Source organism: Cervus canadensis, chromosome 19 (assembly GCF_019320065.1).
Source record: "Cervus canadensis isolate Bull #8, Minnesota chromosome 19, ASM1932006v1, whole genome shotgun sequence".
In the NCBI taxonomy this organism is placed as follows: Eukaryota; Metazoa; Chordata; class Mammalia; order Artiodactyla; family Cervidae; genus Cervus; species Cervus canadensis.
Genome location: NC_057404.1, coordinates 38,085,030 through 38,112,717, shown reverse-complemented (window position 1 = coordinate 38,112,717; position 27,688 = coordinate 38,085,030). Strand labels below are relative to the sequence as shown.

The 27,688-nt window shown below is 40.8% G+C and overlaps 2 pseudogenes; one reads left to right on the top strand and one right to left on the bottom strand.

The window, feature by feature from the left end:
- Positions 1 to 4,823: 4,823 nt before the first annotated feature.
- On the top strand, positions 4,824 to 6,426 carry LOC122422166 (annotated as a pseudogene).
- Positions 6,427 to 19,079: 12,653 nt separating this feature from the next.
- LOC122422165 lies at positions 19,080 to 26,543 on the bottom strand (annotated as a pseudogene).
- Positions 26,544 to 27,688: the final 1,145 nt, after the last annotated feature.

The following is a 27,688-nucleotide window of genomic DNA, read 5'->3' as shown; positions in this document are numbered from 1 at the left end:
GTGGAATTAGCTCTTATTTTGTTGAGCTTTTATGGTGGCTCAGGCTGAAACCTTGGTCTTATGTTATAATCAGTTTTTGCAATACAAATTAATTGAGACCATCTTCCACTCATACAATTTTAGGAGTGCTAATGTGTAAAATCCTCTTCCTGTAGGTAGAATCACATTCCTAATTGACTAGACCAATTTAGATTTGAGTTCACTTCTGTAAGCAGGGGGCCACCTTCATGGTCACGTGCTGCTTTCTCAGCTCAGCCCCAGCTCACTGGCTTCTGGGGTCAAGCAGAGAGGAGCCTTATCTAGAGCCAGCTAGCTCCTGTTCCTTTTTGTTAGTTTTTCCTTATTGCTAGTTGGCTAGAATATATTTTGTGTGTTTTGTGGAAAGGGCATAGGACAATTAGTCAGAAGATACATGTCATTATCCTGTGTGATTTAGAACAAAACATTTCCATTTCCGTTTTTAATTTTTTTTTTAATTTTGTTGAAGTATAGTTGATTTACAGTGTTGTATTAATTTCTGCTGTATAGCAAGATGATTCAGTTGTCTACATAATGCATATATATTGTATATTCTTTTTCATATTCTTTTCCATTATGGTTTATTGTAGGATATTGAATATTGGTACCTGTTCTATACAGTAGGAACCTGTTGGTCATTCATTCTATATATACTAGTTTGCATCTACTAATCCCAAACTCCCACTCCATCCCTCCTCCACCCCCCACCCCCTTGACAACCACAAGTCTGTTCTCTGAGAGTCTGTTTCTGGTTTTGTAGATAAGTTCATTTGTGTCATATTTTAGATTACATATATAAGTGATATATATTTGTCTTTTTCTTTCTTACTTAGTAGGATAATCTCTACATCCATACATGTTGCTGCAAATGGCATTATTTCATTCACTTTTTTATGGTTGAGTAATATTCCATTGTATATATGTACCACATCTTCTTTATCCATTCCTCTATAGATGGACATTTAGGTTGTTCCCATGTCTTGGCTATTGTAAACAGTGCTGCTATGAACGCAGGGGTGCACGTATCTTTTTGAAGTATGGTTGTCTCAAGATGTGTGCCTAGGAGTGGGATTGCTGGATCATGTTGTTGTTCAGTCGCTCAGTCATGTCCTACTCTTTGTGACCCTATGGACTGCAGCACACCAGGCTTCCCTGTCCTTTACTATCTCCCAGAGTTTGCTCAAACTCACATCCATTGAATCAGTGATGCCATTCAACCATCTCGTCCTCTGTTGACTGCTTCTCCTCCTGCCCTCAGTCTTTCCCAGCACCAGGGTCTTTTCCAAAGAGTCAGCTCTTCACGTCAGGTGGACAAAGTATTGGAACTTCAGCTTCAGCACCAGTCCTTCCAATGAATATTTCCAGAAATCTGGACTGATTTCTTTTAGGATTGACTGGTTTGATCTCCTTGCAGTCCAGGGGATTCTCAAGAGTCTTCTCCAGCACCGCAGTTCAGAAGTATCAATTCTTCAGTGCTCAACTTTCTTTATGGTTCAACTCTCACATCTGTACATGACTGCTGGAAAAAATGATAGCTTTGACTATGCAGACCTTTGTTGGTAAAGTGATGTCTCTGCTTTTTAATACCCTGTCTAGGTTTGCCATAGCTTTACTTCCAAGGAGCAAGCATCTTTAATTCATGGCTGCGGTCAATGTCTGCAATGATTTTGGACCCCAAGAAAATAAAATCTGTCACTGCTTCCACTTTTTTCCCTTCCATTTGTTGGATCATATGGTAGTTCTATTTTTAGTTTTCTGTTTTTTTTTAAGGAAACTCCATACTGTTCTCCACAGTGGCTGTGCCAATTTATATTCTCACCAACAATGTAGGAGGATTTGCTTTACTTCACACCCTCTCTAGTATTTGTTATTTGCAGACATTTTGATGATGACCATTCTGACTGGTGTGAGGTGGTATCTCAATGTAGTTTTTATTTGTGTTTCTCTAATAATTAGTGATGTTGAACATCTTTTCATGGGTCTGTTTGCCATCTGTATGTTGTCTTTGGAGAAATGTCTATTTAGGTCTTCTGCCCATTTTTTGGTTGGGTTGTTTGTTGTTTTGTTATTGAGTTGTACAAGCTGTCAACATTTCAATTTCTGAGACTCAGGTTCCTCAACTATAAATTAGGGTTAACAACATCTTCTTTTCGGGATAATTGCAAAGATCAAATGAGAGAGTGTGTTTGAAAATGCAGCATAAGGCTCTATGCACCTTATGAATTTTTTGATACATGATTTTATTCCAATTTTATAGTGAAGACCTTGAAATTCACTGAGGTGAAGGCTACACCTCTAATAAGAAACAGACAAGGATTTGAACTAAGTCTAATCCCAAACCTCTGATCTTTTTTTAAAAAATATGCTGCCTCATTTAACACATTGAAGTTGTTATTGTAATTATAATTTTTTTCACAGTGCATGCTGGAAAGTTTTAACCCTGATTTCAAGAGTTTCATACGATACTCCACAGGACTCAGTTTCAGCTCTCCTTAAAACCGAGCAAAGAGAAGGTACCCAGGTCTAGACTTCCTTTGGTTGCCTATTTCTCATAGACCTGAAAATAGCGCACAGCACAGGTGTGAATGCCTGTCACTGTGGCACCAGCAGCCATTACTTCTCAATGTGCTATTTAAACACTACACAATGCAGAATGAAGAACACATCCTGTGTTTATTCTTTATCCATTGTTCTCCTGTGCCCCACAGCTCAAGGTCTTGCAGCAATGTATGGTTTAAGTGGCTTCAGAGAATCCTTTCCACCAAGATGATACAATAAGAAGTTACAACCTCCTGGCCCTAACCAACAAAGAAGAATATGCTCTTTGTCTATCAGATGAAGTTACTCATGAAAAATAATATCAATTAGGAAAACCTGAAAACACACTTCCAAAGGGGAGGGAAAGAATAGAATATTTTCCTGCTTTCTTGCCTTAGACATCTCCTCTAAGTTGATGTATATCTTGAATTTGGGGACCACAGTTTCCTTACAAGGAATAAACACTTCTTTGTTGATTTGGTTTCTCCTTTGGCATCTTTCTTGTAGCCGGCTGTGCAACTTCTATTAATTAACTGACTCCTCAGTGATTCCTCAGTTGCTGCAATATGGAAGGTTCTGATTAGAACACCTATAAATAGCATGGCAGGCATATGATTTACACATGCAACTTCTAACATACAAAAACCGAAGGTAGGGCAATCTATCATTACTGTGTGTCTTCAGGCACCTCCTTTCCTTGATTGCTGAAAACCTAAGCTCTCTTTCTAGCCCAGCACTTGGTGCCTGGTGCATGGGAGGGTTGCCCACACCCTCCTTGAAAGAAGCCACAGGGAACGAAGCTCAGAGGCCAGAGCAGGGTGCTGGAGTCAGCTCAAGGACTGAACTTTGATTTCAAAGCTGTTTACAATTTAAAGTACAAAATAATCATGGGAGCACTAGTGTACTTCTGACTGTTGGTTCATAGGCCTAGATTTGGGTTCCTTTGTTTTTTTTTTTTCTATAATTTTTTAAAGTTGATATATTGTATTTTCATTTTTATTCAGTTCAAGAAAAACTTTTCTTTCATCTTCTCCTTCTTCTTTTCTTTTTTTTTGGCTGCACTGCATGTGGAAATCTTAATTCCCTGACCAGGGATCAAATCTGTACCCTCTGCAGTGGAAGTGTGACATTTTAGCCACTGGACCATCAGAGAAGTCCCTGTTCTTTTTTAATTATTATCAAAAAGTGAGCTTTTCTTTCTGGTATGTGTTATATTCCCAGTGTAGACAGAATTTCAGAAAATAATCACAAAAGAAGGAAAAAGAAAACCATACTTTTATTCTCAGAGAAACCTTTTTGTTGTGCATGTTTCAAAACATACAGAAGGATGCAGCTAACACTGTCATGTGCTACATGACGTTTAGTCGCTCCAGCTGTGTCTGATTCTGTGCAACTCTATGACTGTAGCCCACCAGCACCTCTGTCCATGAGATTCTCCAGGCCAAGAATACCAGAGTGGGTTTCTGTGCCTTCCTCCAGGGGATCTTCCTGACCCAGGGATCACAACCCACATCTCCTGTGTTTCCTGCATTGCTGGCAGATTCTCTACCCACTGAGCCACCTTGGCTATTCAGTCACTCAGTCAAGTCCAGCTCTTTGCATCCCCATGGACTGCAGCACTCCAGGCTTCCCTGTCCTTCACTATCTCCCCAAGTTTGCTCAAATTCGTGTCAATTGAGTTAGGCCATCCAACCATCTCATCCTCTGTCGTCCCTTCCTCCTCCTGCCCCCAGTCTTTCCCAGCTTTAGCATCTTTTCCAATGAGTCAGTTCTTCACATCAGGTGCCAAAGCTTCAGCTCCAGCATCAGTCCTTCCAATAAATATTCAGGGTTGAGTTCCTTTGGGAAGCCCAATACTGTCATGCCTCACATATAATTTTAGCTTTAGAGGTAGGTCGAATATTTTTTCATGTCAACAGGTATTCATCTGCAGAATGATTGTTAATGAAAGCATCTTAGTCTATAGATAGCATAATAATTGATATAACCAATTCCCTCTTTTCAGGTATTTAGATTATTTCTAATTTTTCACTATTTTAAACTATGATATGATAATTATCTTTGTATAAACATTATTTCCTTCCCTTGAATACACAGACGTGAAATTGCTGGGTGAAATAAGTGTGTATTAAGTTTGTTGGTCCATAGAAATAAATGGAAAAATTCAAGAGAAAAGCCCCAACCTCAAGAATGGGTTCCCTGATTCTGAACCTGACTCCAACTCCAAGGAAGCTGCCAGTGAAGAAAACAGTGACTTAGAGCATGAAATGACGTGGAGCAAAAAGAAAGAGCTTTCTCTAATTTTCCCGTATCTAATTAAAGTTCTCAAAGCCTGTGGGTTGACCTTCCTGTTTCCTATACAAGCAAAGATGTTTCACCATGTCTATAGTGGGAAGGATTTGATTGCACGGGTGCAGACAGGAACTGGAAAGACATTCTCCTTTGCTATCCCTTTGATTGAGAAACTTCTTGGAGAACTGCAAGACCAGAAGAGAAGCATGCCCTTCAGGTACTGGTTCTTGCACCCACAAGGGAGTTGGCAAGTCAAATAAGTAGAGACTTCAGTGACATCACAAAAAAGCTGGCAGTGGCTTGTTTTTATGGTGGAACTCCCTATAGAGGACAAATTGAATGCACGCAGAATGGGATCGATATCCTGGTTGGGACACCAGGTTGTATCAAAGACCATCTGCAGAATGGCAAGCTAGATCTCACCAAACTTAAGCATGTTGTCCTGGATGAAGTTGACCAGATGTTGGATATGGGCTTTGCTGATCAAGTGGAAGAGATTTTATGTGTGGCATACAAGAAAGATTCAGAAGACAGTCCCTAAACATTGCTTTTTTCTGCAACTTGCCCCTATTGGGTTCATAATATTGCTAAGAAATACATGAAATCTACATATGAACAAGTGGACCTGATTGGTAAAAAGATGCAGAAAACGGCAATAACTGTAGAGCGTCTGGCTATCAAGTGCCACTGGACTCAGAGGGCAGCAGTTATTGGAGACGTGATCCGAGTGTACAGTGGTTTTCAAGGGCGCACTATCATATTTTGTGAAATGAAGGAAGAGCCCAGGAGTTGTCACAGAATGTGGCTGTAAGACAGGATGCCCAGTCATCACAGGGGGACATTCCACAGAAGCAAAGGGAAATTACCCTGAAAAGTTTTAGAAATGGTGATTTTGGAGTTTTGATTGCAACCAATGTTGCTGCACGTGGGTTAGACATCCCCGAGGTTGATCTGGTTGTTCAAAGTTTTCCACCAAAGGATGTGGAATCCTACATTCATCGTTCGGGGTGAACAGGTAGAGCTGGGAGAACCGGGGTTTGCATCTGCTTTTACCAGCACAAAGAAGAATACCAGTTAGCTCAAGTGGAGCAAAAAGTGGGAAATAAATTTAAATGAATAGGTGTTCCTTCTGCAACAGAGATAATAAAATCTTCTAGCAAAGATGCCATCAGGCTCTTGGACTCTGGGCCTCCCACTGGGATTGGTCACTTCAAGCAGTCAGCCGAGAAGCTGACTGAGGAGAAGGGAGCCCATATTTCTGGTGCCACGTCGGTAGACCAGCGTTCCGTGATCAACTCAGAAGCGGGTTTTGTGACCATGATCTTGTGGTGCTTAACTGAAATGCCAAACATTAGTTATGCTTGGAAAGAACTTAAAGAGCAGCTGGGTGAGGATATTGATTCCAAAGTGAAGGGAATGGTCTTTCTCAAAGGAAAGCAGGGTGTTTACTTTGATATCCCTACTGCATCAGTAACAGAAGTACAGGAAACGTGGCATGATTCACAGCATTGGCAGCTTTCTGTGGCCACAGAACAACCAGAGCTAGAAGGTCCATGGGAAGGATATCACAACTTCTGAGGACAGTGGGAAGGCAATCGAGTCTTTAGGGGACAGCGCAAGGGCAACTGAGGTGTCAGGGGACAGCAGGAAAGAAGTAGAAGCTTCAGGGGACAGAGATCAGGAGGTGGCAACAAAAGTGACAGATTCGAAAACAAAGGCCAGAAGCAGAGTTTTAATAAAGCATTCGGACAGCAATTTGAAGTAGAGGATTTATTTGGCAAAAACAGAACTATGTTCAGCAACGTGGAACTGAGCATTATTTTTCATACAAAGTTAAAAGCACACTGTATTCCCTTCCTGACCACTTGCCCAGTCCCCATCTCTTCAAGAGAGAAAAGCTTCATCTAAATTGTTTCATCTGATTGATGACTGTCATTTATAACTTTATTGCTACTTCTGCCTTGGGTATTCCTTTGGAAAAGGAGTATGGATTCATTACATATTCTAATGTATTGTCTATAGATTATAAGACAAAGTCAAGCATGTATCTGCTGACACTTTTTAAGTTGACTTGTCTTTATGCTTAGAAATGTCTCTTAATAGTAGGCTTCCCTGGTGGCTCAGATGGTAAAGACTCTTCTGTGATGCAGGATCCCTGGGTCGGGAAGAGCCCCTGGAGCAGGAAATAGCAACCCACTCCAGTAATCTTGCCTGGAGAGGTCCATGGACAGAGGAGCCTGGCAGACTACAGTCTATGGGGTTGCAGAGCCAGGCATGACTGAGCAACTATCACTCATCACCTCATTGCCATCCAGAAAAGTGCCCATTTCATTCCTGCCGGCGTGCTGGGTGAGTGTCAGGCTTCCCTTACCCTTGCCACTGTCCTATTACTCTTTTTTAATGCCAGTCAATGTTTTGGGTTTGAAAATTATATCTCATCAAATTATTTATATGAAAATAACATTTTTTCATATTTGTATTTAGTCTTTGCCTTTTTTTTCTGGGAATTTCTCCCTTATGTTCTCTATTTCTCTTATTGATGAGTTCCTCCTTATTTATCTGAAAGGCCAGTTTTATATATTAATGATAATCACTTTTTACATATGCTGCAAAGATTTTCCCCTAAAATATGATTTATCTTTCATTTTACATGTGTGTATATTTAATCAACAAGAGTTTTTAACATTTAGATTGTGAATCTTTGTTAAATCTTTTTAATATTTTCCACCTTTGTCATTTTGTTTATAAGAGATTTCTCCCTCCAAAGACTGATTAACCAGTTCTTTTGTTTTTATCTTGGACACTTAATTTATTTGGAATTTATTTTGAATTATACTTCAAAGTAAAGATCTAACATCATTTTTTTCCCAAAGAGTTAACTAATTTTCTCACAATCATTTATTGAACAATCTACTTTTATCATATATTAAATACTAATGAATCCTCAGGTTTGATGTTGTTTGTTTCTTTTTCTTTTTTTTTTAATTTAATTTTTTTGGCTGCTTTGCATGGCTTACAGGATCTTAGTTCCCCAACCAGGGATTGAACCTGGGCCCTGGGCAGTGAAAGCCCAAAATCCTAACCACTAGGCAACCAGGGAACTTCCCTTAGATTTTTTTTTTTAGATTTCTACTGGGGTATAGTTGATTTACAGCATTGTATTAGTTTTAGGTGTATAGTAAAGTGGATCTGTTTTATCAATATATGTACATATATTCACTCTTTTTCAGATTTTTTTCCCATATAGGCCACTATGTAGTATTGAGTGGAATATCCTATGCTATGCAGTAGGCCCTGATTAGTTACCTATTTTATATATGGTAGTATGTATATGTCAATCCCAGTCTTCCAGTTTATCTTTCACACCCCCTTACCCCCTGTAACCATAAAAATAAAGATGCTTATTTTCTACACCTGTGACTCTATTTCTTTTTTTTGTAGGCGAGTTCATTTGTATCTTTTTTTTTTTTTTTTAAGATTCTACATAGAAGATACTTGTCTTTCTCTGTCTGACTTCACTCAGTATGACAATCTCTAGGCCCATTCATGTTGCTGCAAATGGCATTATTTTGTTCTTTTTTATGACTAATATTCCTTGTATATGTGTATCACATCTTCTTTCTTCATTCTTCTGCTGATGGATATTTAGGTCGCTTCTATGTTCTGGCTATTCTAAATAGTGTTGCAATGGACACTGAGGTGTATGTATCTTTTTGAAGTATGATTTTTCTCTGGATATATGCCCACAAGTGGGATTACTGGATCATACGGTAGTTCTATTTTTGGTTTTTTAAGGACCCTCCATACTGTTATCCATAGTGACTGTACCAGTTTATGTTCCCACCAATAGTGTAGGAGGGTTTCCTTTACTCCACATTTTCTCTAGCATTTATTGTTTGTAGATTTTTTGATGATGGCCATTCTAGCCAGTGTGAAGTGTTACTTCATTGTAACTTTTATTTACATTTCTGTAATAATTAGTGATGTCCCTCGGGTTTGTTTTTAATGCAGAAGCAAAGCAGGGCAGATAAGCCCTTTAGCACATGGCAAGGGCCGTTGTCATAGTCATGGCTTCCTATGAAGCATGACTACAGACTAGAAATGAACAGAGGAAAGAGGTACAACTTTAAAATGTAAGTGAAAAAAATTTAAAAATTAATAAAATGTAGATTGTTATTCTCAAGTGTCCAAAAGATGCTGAGATATAGCTTTCTCCCAAATTTTCTTTGATGTGGTTGTTTTTAAAAATGTAGCCTCAATTTAACGAGTACACATAAATTATATATACATTAAAACTTTTTTTCTTACTAGTCCACACAAGCTCTCCTCATAAATAATGTATTATTAAGAAATCTCTTCTAGTACAATCAATTTGTGGTTGGTTACAAGTCCATAGTAGATAAGTAGATTAAAGCCAGAGAGATCCATTTTTGGGATTTTTTAATTCAACTAAAAATAGGAGAAAAGATGTCCCTTATTCCTTCCATTAGGTCCAGTGCTAAACTATCCATAACTGACAAATTTTATTTTAGTGACACTTAGAGAAGATTCCATATTGTCTCTTGGTGTAATCCATTTTCATGTTTAATACAGATTTCCACAGTTAATGTGAGATTTTCACATTTAATACAGATTTTCATTAATACAGAAATCCTTCATGCAGCAGTTTAAGCTGTATCTCACTTTAAAAAAAAGCAATGTATTGAGTACAGTTCCCTGTTTTATATAATAAATCCTTGTTGTTTATTATTTTCTGTATAGTAGTGTGTATCTGTTCATCCCATACTCCTAATTTACCCATTCTGGCCGCTCTTTCCCCTTTGGTAACCATGAATTTGTTTTCTCTGGCTGTGAGTCTGTTTCTATTTTGTGAATAAGTTCACTTGTATTATTTTTTAGATTCTATGTATAAGTGCTGTTATATGATATTTGTCTTTCTCTTTCTGACTTGGCATGATAATCTCTAGGTTTATCCATGTTGCTGCAGATGCATTATTCCATTGTTTTTATGGCTGAGCAATTCCATATGTATCACATCTTCTTTATCCATTCATCTGACATTTAGGTTGCCTCCATATCTTGTCTACTGTAAATGTGCTACAATGAACATTTGGATGCATGTATCTTTTCAAATTAGATTTTTTGCCTTTTATGGCTATATACTGAGACGTGGGATTGCTGAATCATGTGGTATCTCTATTTTTAGTTTTTTTAAGGAACCTCCATACTGTTCTCCACAGTGGCTATACCAATATACATTCCCACCAACAGTGTAGGAGGGTTCTCTTTTCTTTGCACTCTCTCTAGCATTTATTATTTGAAGATTTTTTAGTGATAGCCATTCTGACCGGTGTGAGGTGATAGTTTTTATTTGCATTTCTTTAATAGTTAGCAATGTTGAGCATCTTTTCATGAGCTTGTTGGCCATCTGTATGTCTTCTTTGGAGAAATGTCTATTTAGGTCTTTTGCCCATTTTTTGATTGAGTTTTTTTTTTTATATTGAGTTGTATGAGTTGCTTGTATATTTTGGAAAAAGAGCCCTTGTCGATCACATCATTTGCAAAATTTTCCACCAGTCTGTAAGTTGCTTTTTCATTTTATTTATGGTTTCCTTTGCTGTGCAAAGGCTTACTAATTTGCTTAGGTCCCATCTGTTTATTTTTGCTTTTATTTCTTTTGCCTTGGGAGAATGATCTAATAAAATATTGCTACGGTTTATATTGGAGAAGAGGCAAAAGCCCATGTTCTCTTCTAGGAGTTTTATGGTGTCATGTTTTATACTTAAGTCTTTAAGCCATTTTGAAGCCATTTAACATTTTTTGTAAACTTAATATTTAAATAGTGACTTTCTTCAGGTTATTGTCCCTCAGGCTTCATTTCTCCAAGTTGAACAATCCCAACCCAATATGCAGACCAAATCAGTATACTTCCTCTAATATTTATCTGGTGTTCAGAACATCTGAGCAGCCAGTGACACTAACTGAGACTCAGCCTGCCCTCACACACACACACACACACACACACATACACATGCACACGCACACACACACACCTATGAACATGAGACATTCCCTCATTTAAAAAAAAATATCAAGATTGACTCCAAATTTTCCGTTTTAATTTTGGCAAAATGTTTTTTATTCTGCCCAAAAAGACAAACTATAATACACCGAATTGGCTTTTCATCTTAGTGAAAAATTTGAGCAAAGCCCAAGAGGATCCCTCACCATAGAGGGGCCAAGGCTTGGCTGTGGGGAGGCAGAGGATTGCCAGGCCATGTTGGTGGTAAATATAAGTTTTTCAGGCCATGTTGGTGGTTGAATATAAGCTTCCAGCACTTGCTGTCATTGTGCATAGAGCTGTGCTCTGAGCCTGAACTTTCAGGAAGGAGTTTGTCCTTTCCTGGGGTGCAAGAGCCAACAAATGACACATCCATGTTAATAGAGGGGATGGATACACAAAGAATTCCATCTGCAGAGCTGGGTGCTTGGGTGTAGGAATGGCAAATTACACAGGACAGACTCCCAATGCAAATTTATTGTAAAGACAGATTCAGTAGGTTTGGGGGCTCTATTGTAGGTCAAAGGGCCTTAAGCAAATAACTAGGCACAAGGGAGGTTAGACACATTTGGGCTCTCAACAGAGGAATCTACAGACCAGATGCCGCGTCAGCATCTTTGAGAGATGATTTTGTTCCCTAGGCCCATTTTCCTCCACCTCACCTCTTCATCCATAGCTATATGCCTTCCTAATTCCTTCTGGCACTGGGGGGCGGGGGTTGGGGAGCTTTAGGTGTGGGGCCCAGAGACTCTCTATGTGGAGTCAACTTATCTCAGGTGGGTCTTGGCTGATATGAGACGATGCCTGGGGTAAAAGAACTAGGGAATTTAATAACTTTATACCTGTTGCCTAGTGAGAATTGGCTGAGTGACTGCACAGGTGTCCTGCTCCTTCTTTTATCCCTAACATATAGATTTGCCTTAAGATCTCCCCACTTACACCTACTTACTCCTCAAGAGGTAAATCTGGAAGGACACATGAATCATCTAGTTTAAAGAACTGTCCTGATGAACAGTGCTATCCCTGCAGTATGAGCTGGTCAGAGCTCCAAGATGGGCAAGTCCTCAGGTCCAGGGTCTTAGCCAAACATGTGGCTAAGTTTTTTGGCAAGCTAATGCTTTGGCACTCCTTCAACTAATATTTCAACAATACTTGAGACTCTTCAGGTCACTAGTTGGAGATGCCAAGAGCTTGGGCAGAGATGTAGGATGTGAGGCAAGACCTCAGCATCCCTCTGTCAACCCAAAAGTTCTGCTCTGGCCTTGCTTCACTAAGGAAAACTAAAGTTTAGTCATTAATTGCACTTGTCTTCCTTAGAAAATGATTAGTTGGCCAACTATTCTTGTTTCCATTTATAAGGATGCCTCTTAGAGGTTCTAATTCCCAGCCCAGGGAACTTTATGCCTTTGAACCAGAGCTTGCTTTCTCTGAGGACTTTGGTGAATAAATTTTCACCCTGTCATTGTATTTCCAGTGTTTTTTTTTTTTGTTTTGTTTTGTTTTTAAACACACACATTGGATCTCTTGGAAATTATCCTGCTGGCCCATATCATGGTGTAATCTACATGGGCAGAGCTTCCATTGGCCCCCTCTGCTCTATTACTTTTTGAGTTAGCTCAGGGCAAACAGAAAAGGATACAAGGACAACTTACTTCCTAACCAATTCAAAGCAATTTACAGAATGCTCTGTTCCAGGTTTTGTCCTCAAATTGCATCAGACAGGCAGGAAGTGTTTTTCAGCAGGTGGTTGAGGCTCTGAGGGATTGTTTTCTTTTAGGAAACAATCTCTTATCACCAAAAAGCTTGAGGCCCCAGGAAAGGTCTTTGTTGCTTTAACTGGGGCACGTGGTGTTTGTCCAGCTGATCTGAACTTTCCTGGCGTGAGGGCAGCAGCGGGGGTGGGAACAGCCCTTGGAGGTGACCGAGGGAGCGCTCTGGGAGGGGAAGCAGCCTCTGGACAGAACCACGAAGAACAAAGGGTACCTGCATTCTTAGGGCCCTTGATGAACCCACTTCATGGTAGTGACGGTCTGTGGCACGGTCTTCAGGGAGATGAGTGTGTGTGGGCTGCATTTCATCAAGAGAAGGACTCAATATGCAACTTGGCCAGATGTCCGAGTTTACCTGAAGGGCAGAGACCCCCAGGGTGTCATACATGTCCATGCACGTATCCTTGGAGCTGTGTGGACTATTTTCTGGCCTTTAGGGTTCAGACATTTTCAAAGCATTTGAAATAAAAGAGCATTGCAAGAGAAGGTCAAAATTATTTCAGTTGGAGTCAAGAATTCCTAGTTTAGGCAAGTCAGTCAGGGGTCCTCAATTGGATATCAGTAAGGGAACTTCCCTGGTGGCTCAGACCATAAGGAATCTGCCTGCAATGCAGGAGACCCGGGTTTGATGCCTGGGTCGGGGAAAATCCCCTGGAAAAGGGAATCGTAACCCCCTCCAGTATTCTCGCCTGGAGAATCCCATGGACAGAGGAGCCTGGCAGGTTACAGTCCATGGGCTTGCAGAGAGTCAGACAAGACTGAGTGACTAAAATGCACGACTACTACTAAGGTGAATCCAGTCAGTGATTAGCTTGGTTTGCAGGGTGATTTAAAAATATATATGTATTGCAAGCCCTGCACAAAGAAATAATAATTCTTGCTGGAGCTCAGGATTTTGATGGAGGCCCACAAGGGGTTCTTGGAAGAAACACATGATGGAGCAGGCTTTCTGGTAGAAGGGCTGTTCAACACACTCCTTCTAAGCCTTGTGGCCTTGGAATAAGCTGCAGAACCAAATAGCAATGGGCCCCACGTTCGGAGGGTTTGAGCCTCTCCCCTCCTGAGTGTGGTTCAGAGCAAGATTAAGAAAGTCTCCTGTTGGCAGCAGATAAAGGGATCAATGGTGGCAGGAGCAGCTGAGGCCTCACTAAAATTTACATAGGCCTGCTAGAAGTGGGGGCCCAGAGGCCCAGGAGGGAACCAGACCAAAAGAAAACATCTGGAATGAGCTGTGAGGGCAAGTGAGCTGCAGAGGTTGGAGCAGGCGCCTCCCCACCTACAGAACCATCAGGCAGCTGCCAAAGCAAACCTTTCTCCGGTTGGGATTTCTTTTATTGTCAGGCCTCCCTTCCCAGGGCTGCCAGCCTTTGAAGTAGTCCTCAGTGTGAGAAACTAGGGGGATGCACACGTAAGAGGGCCTTTGAAGAAGCCTTGGGGAAGCAGCTAAGCTCAGCAGAGAGCAATTGCAAGGTGAGGAGGATAAGGAAGACTTGGAGGGAGACCAGATTGGGTTGGATGGCTGAACAACTTAGTGGTGGCGGGGCTTACTAAAGCAACAAGCCCTACAGCTCCACCAGGGGGGCTGCCGCCAGCGCTGCGTACATGCGTCCCACTTCAGCGTGGCCTGGGGACCTTGATCCTATGCCTGCCAGGATGGCAGAATGGTTAAAATGACCTCAGTGACTGCACCGCAAACTACTAAGGATCCTTTTCCTTTCGAAAAAAGATCCTTTGTTGATCTACGTTCATGAGTAAAAAGTAATTATTTGAACATTTAACAGTGCTACTTACTCACTAGCAAAATCTAGTGAGTAAGGTATAGGTGGCAGAATAATGATGAGGAATCAATATTCGTCCCTGAACTGCTCTCCTATCTGACTCAGAAATGGGGGGCTTGTACTTGCTCCTCGGGAGACTTGCAAGAAACAGAACAGAGAGGCAAAGAGAAAAGCAACTTTACCTTTTTAGGACAAACCCCGAGGACTCTGGTGTAAGCCTGCAGAGGCTTACCAGGAAGGTATAAATAAAGCAGGTACCTCATCAGCCCTGCCACTAACCCTGATAAACAGCTCTGAGCCTAAGAGAGGGAGAAGAGTTTGCAGTTGAGGAGAAGTGTAAAATGTAGCATAAAGTCCTTGTGCGTGAGTGCCAACTTGCTCAGCCATGTTGGGCCCTTTGCGACCCAGGCACTGTAGCCCACCAGGCTCCTCTGTCCATGGATTTCTCTAGGCAAGAATACTGGAGTGAGTTGCCATGGCCTCCTTCAGGGGATCTTCTCAACCTAGGGACTGAATCCATGTCGCCTGTGGCTCCTGCGATGCAGGCGGATTCTTCACCACTGAGCCATCAAGGAAGCCCCTAAAGTCCTTGTACTATGCCCCTACATGCTGAAATGAACCCTGTGTGGAGGGTGATATGATCAAATGTTTCCTGATGTTTGAGGGATCCAAGATTAGAGACAACTCCTACCCTGTTTTGAGGTGTGTGTGTGGGGAAGGCCAGCAGGACAACAGCATGGAAGAGCTAAGCGGGAGGAGACTAGAGACCCCATCTGACGTGGGGATGGAAGGGGATCCAGAAGATTTTGCAGATAAGGAAGTTAATTCAGAAGAAAGAGAAGGAGCAGGTCTGCTCCAGTCCAAGAGAAGGACCGGGCAGCAGAAGGGGGTGGGAGGCCCCTGCCAGTGATGGGAGGAGACTGCTGCAGTCTTGGCGGCATCACCAGCCTCGCGTGCTGAGGGACAGCAGGATGCAAACCCACATGTAGATGGGCTTTCAGCATTTCCAGAAGTGAGACCCTCGGGTATTGTACCATGAACTAGACTAACTCAGGTTACCGAGCGTGGGGCTGCTATAGAAAGATCCCAGAGAAGACCTACTTTGCTCCCCTGAAGATCCCACTCAGTATTTTATATATAACCCCTGGGACTTTAGGATAGCCATCAGAAATGGGGGAGGCAGCACCACCCTGAGGAAGGGAGAACTCCAGAATAGAACTAAATTTCAAGGTAGAAGATACTGAGAAGTCACTGGCCAGGCATGAGAAGAGCCCAAGGAGCACTCAGGATGTGGCAGAGAGCTGGCTCAGCTCTCAGAACTAACCCTCTTCAGGGCACAAGGGCAAATGGAGGAAGTGCTTAAGTAAGAGAAAAGACAAATGAACGTGTCAGTCTTCCGGTCAGAGAGCGCTAATGCAATAAACAGATCCTTGCATAGTGAAGAATCATATAGTAGTAATGCAAGTGCCCATCTTCTTGCTTCTCTTCCGATGCCAATTTATGGAGGGAGAGGTGTTCAGAGGAGCACAGTGTCTGCAGCAGGGGCCCAGAGGAACAAGGACGGTGTTGCAATATTAGATGATTCACCTTACTCTTACATTTATACTATGTGGTTATAGATCAGTGGTTCTGGGGACCCCTGAAGTCCCAGAGACCTTTTCAGGATCTAGAGAGCATGTTATTTTTTCTTAATACTACAAAGACTTTATCTGCCCTTTCATTCTCATGCTTTCTAGAGTATACAGTGGAGTTTTGTAGAGGTTGCAAGACATGTAATGTCATCAGTGCTCTGAGAGCTAATGGAATTTGTGCTTATATATTCCTGTGGTTTTTTTTTATTATTCCTTTTTTTAAAATTCCTTTTTTATTCTTTTTTTTTTTTTAATTCTTGTGTTTTAAAAACTTCCCAGTGTTAATTCTAACATAAACGCTTTTTGGAGTCCTCAACAACTTTTAGTATCTTGAGGAGTCTTGATACCAAAAAATTTAAGAACCCACAGTCCAGGTATAACATGAATGAAATTAAGATATTAATTCTTACATTGGAAACCTGATGTACATTTAGTATTAGAACTGCAAATGGTTTTATTTTTATAAAGTATTAAATATGACTGAATTAATTTATAAAATATTTTTCAAAATCCAGATATATTTAAATGCTTTTTAAAAATGTTAGCTATTTGTTATAATTTGTATTTTACTTTCAATTTAATATCTGCTTTTAAGTATCTTAGAAGAAAAGTAACTTTTAAAAATATAAATAAATGTACATAGCAATTTTTTTTGTCTCCACTAATGTACTTTTAAAATGAAAAATGTATACAAATTGTGCACCCTTTGAACTTGTGCACCCAAGTTAAGTAAGAATCTTCATTATAACAACAGATGAGATGGTCACCATTGTAGAAATAAGCATGAAATAAAGGCAAGAAAAATGCATTTTATGGAATAATGTATATTAATTAAAGGCAACCTCTTACCCATGGGCCTTTCAGGTCTCCTGTGCCTCTCTTGCCTTCTAAAGTGGCCCACACTCTGTGGAGTGTATTTCTCCCTGAATAAACCTTCTTTCACTTTACCATGGCTCACTCTTAAATTATTTCCTGCGCAGAGCAAGAGCAAGAACCCACGTGTGGCGGCTGTCCCAGGGACTCGGACGTGACCTGGGATGTGACCATCCTCTTGCGCCCCACTCTCTGCCCTGCAGCATCACTTGCACTGCTTCCGACCTTGTTCCCTCAAACCCTTACCAGCTCTGAGCGTTCTTTTTCTCTTTAATCTTTGTCAATTTCACAGACCATTATGCGATCTCAGGATTATTTTAATATATATTTCTTTGATTACTAGTGAAATTAAACATATTTTATTATGCCTATTGGCCATTTTTACATCCTTTATGGACTGTTTTTTATACTACTGTCCTTTGCCTATTTTTCAACTGGGATAATTGGCTTCTTAAAATTGATTTTTAAGAGCATTTCTTTTTTAGAGTTATACTTTAGCCTTTAGCCTGCTTTAAAGCTTTAGTGTTGCTTGGAAAATATTTTTTTTTCTGATGAATAGATTAGAAGTGTGTGTTTATTATAGAAAAATTAAAACCCAGAAAATACAGAGAAAAGTAAAAATGACCCATTGTCCTATGTTTTCTTTTTTAAAATGTACAAATTGAAAATTCTCCCATTTCTCCCCCTATGTTATAACTCTTCCAACCTTCAGAATGCATCCTTTTAGCAGAACACTTATTTGCATATTAAAGATATGATTTTAATTCTTCTTTCATCTTTATCATTGTCATCATCATTATGATCATGAAAAACCTTTGAAATCATTTCTATTGGTGTTTTTTCTCTATTATGTTCTTTAGCTTTTCTTAGAAAGGCCACTTGCACTCCCAAGGATATATATGTAACTGAGTCTATATTCTTTAGAAAATGGCTTCATTTTTTAAAAAATAATTAACTCTTTAATTCATCTGGAACTTATTCTGGCATATGATGTGAAGTAATCATTTAACTTTATATTGGTTACATGGTTATTCACATCCTATATTGAACTGTCTATCCATTTTGAACTGATTTCAAAAGTCAGATTCATCATTTAATGTTTTTTTTACATGTTTTTGAACTTTGCATTTTGGCCCCAGTTTTGTATATTTAAAGATCTGGCAAGACAGATATATTGATTACTCGTGTCTTTGCAAGTTTTCTGGCTATTCTTACTAGTTCACTTTTCAGATGAATTAGTATTGGTAATTATGTTAAGTATTCACATATTGATGTGGGGCTCAGTTCAGTCCCTCAGTTGAATCCGACTCTTTGCGATCCCATGGACTGCAGCAAACCAGGCTTCCCTGTCCATCACCAACTCCCAAAGTTTGCTCAAACTCATGTCCATTGAGTCGGTGATGCCATCAAACTAGCTCATCCTCTGTTTTCCCCTTATCCTCCCACCTTCAATCTTACCCAGCATCAGGATCTTTACCAATGAGTCAGTTCTTTGCATCAGGTGGCCAAAATACTGGAGATTCAGATTCAGCATCAGTCCTTCTAGTGAATATTCAGGACTGATTTGCTTTAGGATGGACTGGTTGGGTCTCCTTGCAGTCCAAGGGACTTTCAAGAGTCTTCTCCAACACCACAGTTCAAAAGCATCAATTTGGTGCTCAGCTTTTTTTGTGGCCCAGCTCTCACATCCATACATGACTCCTGGAAAAAACCATAGCTTTGATTAGATAGACCTTTGTTGGCAAAGTAATGTCTCTGCTTTATTATTTTTTTTTACATATTCAGTGTTTTTATTTAATATTTTTATCAGACAATTTACATACCTTCCCACCTCTTCCTTTAAGTTAGTGTTGGCAACGTTCCATAATAAACTACTTAAAGAGAAGCTTTGGTCAAGAATGGAATGAAATTGTAAAACAAAACAAAACAACCCCCAAAACAAAACCAAAATCACTGCTGCTTTAAAAAAAACAACACTTTCAAATAAAACACACAATGAGGTTTGCACCGTGTGCTTCCTCAGTGTTTCCTGGTGGCTGGCTCCCCTCCCATGCGAACGGTGGAGCTTCGCCGCCACAGTGGGTCCATCCTCATGCTGGGTCTGGAGGCTCGTTCAGCTTCACATTATTCGATGGCCCTGGATGGAAGACTCTAAGGTCTTCAAATCCCAAATGGTCATGGCTCCGTCGATGCCAGTAGTGCAAAATCTGCAACAGTCTTGCTCGTCCACCTCATAAAGAGACACTTGAGTAATGCTGTTCTGGTCCAGCGTCTCCAGGGCTGGGCTGCAGCCCTCTGTCGTGGCCCACCTGTCCACATTGCGGAAGCGCTCCATGGCCGACGTGTTGTGCTGGATGCTCTGTTTGGGAATGTCCAGCTTGGAGACGAAGGTCAAGCAGCCGCGGTCATCGTAGTTAAGCATGGGGCAGCAATTGTGGCCAGTAGCCACGACTCTGTTCTCTGAGATGAACGATACACTCAGGAGGGGCAGAAACTCCGTCTTCAGAGTTGAGACCTGCACGCTTTTTGAGGCGTCGGCAACCGATACGGTGCTGTCGTGGCTGACCCAGGCCAGGCGGCTGCCGCTGACCGAGAAGCTGACCCCTTGCATCCAGCCGCCGGTGCCGCTGCCACCGAACTCTGACATCAGCTGACCGAAAGGCATCTTGCTGCCCCAGGGCGTGCTGGCTGGCTTCTCATCCACTTCTTTAAAGTAGGCAGAAAACACTGCATTTGAAGTCACAGGATCCCGCTGCCAGCAAGACGTTGCTGGGATGCCAGTCCAAGCTGAGGACCCTGGAGCGGATGGGCTTTTTAATGTGCTTGCTCACCCACCAGGCATTTTCAGACTCCAAGTAACAAATGGAGATGAATTGTGCTCTGCTGCCCACCGCAAATTTGTTCTCTAGATGGGACCACTTGAGGAAAGTGGCTGCCTGGTTATTTCTCAGGATCACCAGGGTTGGCTTTGAGGCACCATCCTTCTGACTCCAGACATAGGTGTTGCAGTTGGCCCCGCAAGTGATGATGTGGTCACTCTTAGAAGTCCAGTCAATACCTGTGATGTGTCCGTTGTGTTCCTTGAGTTCATGAGTTTTCACCCACTGACCCCCCATTCTTCTTATAGATGACTTTGTGATCATTGGCTAAGTGTGATCTGGTACAGTCCCTGTTCTAGGCAGGACAGATTATTTGCTCCAGCAAAAAATCTAATGCAGGGACATTATTCTTAGTGTTTCCAAAGGATAGAAAGCTGGGATTGGGACAGTCCAGACGCTCAGAGCGTTGAATTCACGGACTCTGGTCAGTCAATGCGAACAGGCTCCAGTGGGCATGGTCGGAGAACCGAGGCCCAGCTGTCTCTGCTTTTTAATATGCTGTCTAGGTTGGTCATAGCTTTTCTTTCAAGGAGCAAGCATCTTTTAATTTCATGGCTGCACTCACCATCTGCAATGATTTTGGAGCCGCCAAAAATAAAGTCTATCAATGTTTCCCCATCTATTTGCCATGAAGTGATGGGACCAGATGCCATGATCTTAGTTTTCTGAATGTTTTAAGCCAACTTTTTCACTCTCCTCTTTCACTTTGATCAAGAGGCTCTTTAGTTCTTCTTTGCTTTCTGCCATAAGGGTGGTATTATCTTGCTTTTTCGATGACCCGATGGATGTTGGCAATTTGATCTCTGGTTTCTCTGTCTTTCTACTTTTGTAAATCCAGCTTGAACGTCTGGAAGTTCACAGTTCAGGTACTGTTGAAGCCTGGCTTGGAGAATTTTGAGCATTACTTTGCTAGTGTGTGGGATGAGTGCAATTGTGTGGTAGATTGAGCATTCTTTGGCATTGCCTTTCTTTGGGATTGGAATGAAAACTGACCTTTTCCAGTCCTGTGGCCACTGCTGAGTTTTCCAAATCTGCTAACATATTGAGTGCAACACTTTCACAGCATCATCTTTTAGGATTTGAAATAACTTAACTGGGAGTCCATCACCTCCACTAGCTTTGTTGGCAGTGACACTTCCTAAGGCCCACTTGATCTCTGGCTCTAGGTGAGTGATCACACCATTGTGGTTATCTGGGTCATGAAGATCTGTTTTGTATAGTTCTTCTGTGTATTCTTACCACCTCTTCTTAATATCTTCTTCTGTTCGGTCCATACCATTTCTGTCCTTCATTGTGCCCATCTTTGCATGAAATGTTCCCTTGGTATCACTCATTTTCTTGAAGAGACCTCTAGTCTTTCCCATTCTATTGTTTCCCTCTATTTCTTTGCATTGATCACTGAAGAAGGCTTTCTTGTCTCTTCTTGCTATTCTTTGGAACTCTTGGGGTTAACTGATGTTTTGGTGTTAACTGATTTGGAGTTCCCTGATGTTTTTTCAATAATGACTGTCCTCATACAGGAGCACAGTATTTCTCTCTAGTAAATAAAATCTTGTATATGCCTCAGTAAAGTACATCTGGATGTTTCTTGCTAAACCTGTCCCTGGGAATTTTGTCATTTTTATTATTTAGGTCTCCCCCCCCGCCCCCATCAAGAAATCTAACTGATCATTGTTGGAAAGAGGTGGAAAGTGTTTTAGAAGAGTGAATTCAGGGATATTAGTCAAAGGAAGTGAAACAGAGCCAGGGCACTGTCACAAGTGAATGTAAACACACCTTCCCTATGGCACATCCTGTTATTGAGGAAAGGTAAGAGTTGGACACGACTGAAGTGACATGGCATGCAGGAACACACACAAGTGCAAGCTTGCTGGAAAATGAAGCTTGTGTCCTTCTAATCTGGGCCACAGACTTTCAAAAAACAACTTTTTTTTCCCCATGCTTTCTAGGTCATAATACAATTTGGAAAAACAGTTTCAGGTATTCAGTGTCCAAGGGTGTATTTTTCAGCAACTTCTTTTCAGGCTGACGAGAAGGAACTTTAGATCCCCAGGTGCTCACTAGGCCCCTCTCCGAGGCTGCTGTGTATAGATGGTCCTGAAGGGAGGTTTATTTTCTTTGCCCCATTTAATGGGTCATCCTGAACTTCAGTTATTCTCTCAAAAGTTATGAAATTAACAAAAGGAAGATTATGTTTATCTAATAAAAGGTAGGAAATATGGATCTTTTTTGAAAATAAGTCACAGACAGAATATATTTAAAACTTATATAATCCAAATGCAGATTATAAGAAGAGCACATATGGTGCTCATGCAAATCAGTAGGGGAAAGAAATGACCAGCTGTGAAAATGGATGAAGGATTTGTTAAGCCAGCTCACAGAAGAGCGTATCTGAATGCCCAAAAAGCATTTGAAAAGATAAAATTCTTTACCAGTAGTCCTGGAAATCAAAACAGTGAGCTACTATTTCACACATCATATTTATTAGGAAAAAAAGTATGCCAATACCACATATTAGGAACTCTTATATTCTGCTAGTGGTGATATAACTCAGTTCAGTCAATTCAGAGAGCAAGTTGAGACTATCTAATAAAGACATTTATAACTCATGGTCTAGCAATTCCATTTCTAAGTATACTGCCAAGGGGAACTTGCATGGGTGCTCAAGGAGACATGTATAAGGATGTTCAGTGCAGCATTATTTATAATAATAAAAAATTGGAAGCAGTTCATATGTGCAATAACTGGGAATCAAGATTATATACATGCTTTTTTTTCCCCTCACAGTAGAATACTGAATGGACTACATCTGTATTTAGAAGTTGATGACTAAATTTCAAACACATAATGATGAAAATGTTGCAGAATAATTCCTACAGTTTGATACCAATCAGTATCTTATATTGTTCATTGTACATAACTCTGTAGTAAAACTAGAAAGATGTGGATGGAAAGGATACACACCAACTTCATGATACTGGTTGACTCTAGGTAGATAGGAGCCAACTGGGTTCAGAAGGGATAAAAAAGAGACTTTCAATCTCTCTAAAGTTTTATTTCTTAAAAAATTCAAATATGAAAATATAGAAATACTTGCTAGATATTGGTAGCAGAAATATGGATAATCATTATTAGTTTCTGCACTTTTCTATATTTTAAAATAGTTTATATTTTAAAAATTTATTTATTTTAATTGGAAGCTAATCACTTTATAATATTGTGGTGGTTTTTGCCATACATCCACATGAATCAACCATGGGTGCACATGTGTCCCACCATCCTGAACCCCTCTTCCACCTCCTTCTGCACCCCATCCCTCTGGATTGTCCCAGAGTATTGGTTTTAAGTGCCCTGTTTCATGCATCAAACGTGCACTGGTCATCTGTTTTACATATGATAATATACATGTTTCAATGCTATTCTCTCAGATTGTCTCACCCTTGCCTTCTCCCACAGAGTTCAAAAGACTGTTCTTTATATCTGTGTCTCTTTTCCTGTCTTGCATATAGGGTCGTTGTTACCGTCTTTCTAAATTCCATATATATGCATTAAAATACCGTACTGGTGTTTTTCTTTCTGACTTACTTCACTCTGTGTAATAGGCTCCAGCTTCATCCACCTCATTAGAACTGACTCAAATGCATTCTTTTTTATAGCTGAGTAATATTCCATGGTGTATACGTACCACAGCTTCCTTATCCATTCATCTGCTGATGGGCATCTAGGTTGCTTCCATGTCCTGGCTATTATAAACAGTGCTGCGATGAACATTGGGGTGCACGTGTCTCTTTCAGATCTGGTTTCCTCGGTGTGTATGCCCAGGAGTAGGATAGCTGGGTCATATGGCATTTCTATTTCCAGTTTTTTAAGGAATCGCCACACTGTTCTCCATAGTGGCTGTACTAGTTTGCATCCCCACCAACAGTGTAAGAGGGTTCCCTTTTCTCCACACCCTCTCCAGCATTTATTGCTTGTAGACATTTTGATGGCAGCCATTCTGACCAGTGTGAGGTGGTTATCTCATCGTGGTTTTGATTTGCATTTCTCTGATAATGAGTGATGTTGAGCATCTTTTCATGTGTTTATTAGCCATCTGTATCTTCTTTGGAGAAATGTCAGGTTAGTTCTGGCCCACTTTTTGATTGGGTTGTTCATTTTTCTGGTATTGAGCTGCAGGAGCTGCTTGTATATTTTGGAGATTAATTCTTTGTCAGTTGTTTCATTTGCTATTATTTTCTCCCATTCTGAATGCTGCCTTTTCACCTTGTAAAATAGCTCATATTTTAAAATTAAGTTGAAATAACCTACTTTTCTATAAAAATGGAAATCTAGTCAGAATATTTCTATGGTGAGAATACTTTCTTTTGTGAAATATAAAACATATCCTTCCCATTGCTACTCTACCTTCGGCATCTTTATGTGTATGACAAACACCCATGATGCTCCTCATGAAGTCTTTGATTGTGTAAGTTCAGAAAATACTCTCTAGCAATTCAGAGGAATTATAAGGCTGTGAGAGATTGCTCCTGGCAAGAAGTCATTAGAATGACTATATGAAATTTGATTTTTCATCGTTTAAAAACTGCCCTTCACTCAAAAGATATGTGAATTTTCTATTAGACTTCAGGAAGAAAAGGCTTGACTTACCTAAAAACCTAATAAAATTTCTTTCATTAGGCCTTAAGAACTGCACAATTCACATTCCCTTTATGCCTGGGCTTTTAGGAAGCTAGAGCTAATGTAATGATCAGTTGAAATTACTGTCTTATTCTAGATCCTGATCGTAGATAATTGCCTTTCTATTTCCCCTATATAGTTTTTGATGTTCATTTATGATTTACTTACTGCTGTATTGCACATGTTTATAAGTGTTCTTAGATCTATCTTGAAGGAAATGCATTTAAAAGTAATAAGCATGTTGATAGATGAATACGTGGGTGGACTGATTTATGAACCATAGATTATATTAATTTACCCTGAGAAATAGGACTGCCAAATAAACAGGCATATTTTGTCAACTGGTCAGTGTACTTGCTTACCAATATGAGCGTCTCCTTAAGAAAAAAATTTTCAGCAAGAAGGTGTCTCAGTGACAATTTACACTAGTGACGGCCAGATGACTTTCCCCCAAATAGAACACTAGTCTTATTATACCTCTGCTCAAAAACCTTCAGAAGTTCTGTATCCCCCTTAAGTAGACATTTATCAGCTGGGCATCTTATATGATAGTCTCCAAATATTGTAGCTTCTGTGTCCTTTGTCCCTGTCATGTACCCTCTGCCTCAACCAAATTGGAAAACTCTTAGTTTTCTAAGCACCAGCCACTTTCCCATCTACATCCTTTTTAAATACTGCTTCCACCACTCACATGCCTCCCCCACCACAGAATCTTACTCATACATGAATGTCCATCTCAAAAGTCATCTGGTAACAATAACATCACATATTCATATGTTAACTCATTCGATCCTCACACAACCCTGTATATGATAAGTAGTATTAATCCCACTTTACAGATGAGAAAAAGTGAGGCACAAAGAGGTCATCACTTTCCCAATAGAGTGTAACTAATGAAAGAAATGAAACTGTTTTCAAATCCAGCCAGCCTGGCTCTGGAGTCCACATTCCTATTGATGAGTTTCAATATCCCCAAAAATGGAACCTTGGCATATGGAATATTTCAAGCTAAGGAATTTGAGAAATGGCTGGTGCAGGAAGGACTTTCTGATTTTTCCCCAAAGTAGGTCATAAGACTCTCATGTGAGAGGTACCCTCCCTGTACCTGGAGGGAAGCACCATACTTATCTATGAAAGATTGTTGTTGTTCAGTAATTAAGCTGTGTCTGACTCTTTGTAGCCCCATGTACTGCAGCACACCAGGCTTCCCTGTCCCTCACTATCTCCTGGACTTTGCTCAAAATCATGCCTGCTGAGTCGGTGATGACATCCAACCATCTCATCCTCTGTGATCCCTTCTCCTCCTGCCCTCAATCTTTCCCAGCATCAGAGTCTTTTCCAGTAAGCTGGCTCTTTGCATCAGGTGGACAAAGTATTGGAGCTTCAATTTCAGCATCAGTCCTTCCAATGAATACTCAGGGTTGATTTCCTTTAGGATTGACTGGTTTGATCTCCTTGCAGTCCAAGGGACTCTCAAGAGTCTTCTCCAGCACCACAATTCGAAAGCATCAATTCTTCAGTGCTCAGCCTTCTTTATGGTCCAACTGTCACATCCATACATGACTACTGGAAAAACCATAGCTTTGACTAGACAGACCGTTGTTGGCAAAGTGATGTCTGCTTTTTAATTGCTGTCTGGGCTTGTCATAAATCTAAGCAAACCTTTCAAACCTGGCCCTCTTTCACTGTTTCTTCAGGTGTGGAGGCATGAAGGAAGGTGTGAGTGCTCAGTTGTGTGTGACTTTTTTGCGACCCCATAGACTGTAGCTCACCAGGCTCCTCTGTCCTTTGGATTTCCCAGGCAAAAATACTGGAGTGGGTTGCCATTTCCTACTCCAGGGGATCTTCCTGATCCAAGGATCGAACCCATGTCTCTGACGTCTCCTGCATTGGCTGGTGGATTCTTTACCACTGTGCCGCCTGGGAAGCCCATCTCACTTCAGGGACTGTTGCCAAGTTCCAACATGTCTACTCACCCCTCTGGCGCCAGTCTCCCCCTCACCATCAGTGCTCTGGCTCCGCGTCATCTTTCGGTTTGTCTAAGCCCTGCTCTGCCCTGTCCTCACTGCCTTAGCACACACTGTTGCCTCTACTGGAGTAAACCTCCCCCTCAGCCCCCACACCCATCACCCAGATAGCCAGAACTCAACTTTCAGATTCAGCGCAAATACGCCTTCCTCACAGAGTGTCCTTGACCCCGTGGGCCAGACCAGGGACCCTTGCCTGCACTCGTAGAGTTCCCTGCAGTTTTTCTTCCTATCAAATAGCACAGTTTGCAATCAGAGGTTGTGTCCCAGATTAAAACTGGGAACCCACACGGTCCAGTCCCGACACAGTCTCTCTCAAAGAAACATCGACTCAAAGTAAATAATTAAAAGCAATTCATTCTTTACTACAATCAGTAACAGAACACCAGGGGGACCCAGTCAATAACTCACAACTATACTTAATAATTTGGAAATTTGGAAAACTCAGCAGTGGCCACTGGACTGGAAAAGGTCAGTTTTCATTCCAATCCCAAAGAAAGGCACTGCCAAAGAATGCTCAAACTACCACACAATTGCACTCATCCCACATGCTGGTAAAGTGATGCTTAACATTCTCCAAGCCAGGCTTCAGCAATACATGAACCATGAACTTCCAGATGTTCAAGGTAGTTTTAGAAAAGGCAGAGGAAACAGAGATCAAATTGCCAACATTCGCTGGATCATTGAAAAAGCAAGAGAGTTCCAGAAAAACATCTATTTCTGCTTTATTGACTATGCCAAAGCCTTTGACTGTGTGGATATCAATAAACTGTGGAAAATTCTGAAAGAGATGGGAATGCCAGACCACCTTACCTGCCTCTTGAGAAACCTGTATGCAGGTCAGGAAGCAACAGTTAGAACTGGACATAGAACAACAGACTGGTTCCAAATAGGAAAAGGAGTACGTCAAGGCTGTATATTGTCAGCCTGCTTATTTAACTTATATGTAGAGTACATCATGAGAAACACTGGGCTGGAGGAAGCACAAGCTAGAATCAAGATTATCAGGAGAAATATCAATCACCTCAGATATGCAGATGACACCACCCTTATGGCAGAAAGTGAAGAAGAACTAAAGAGCCTCTTGATGAAAGTGAAAAGAGGAGAGTGAAAAAGTTGGCTTAAAGCTCAACATTCAGAAAACT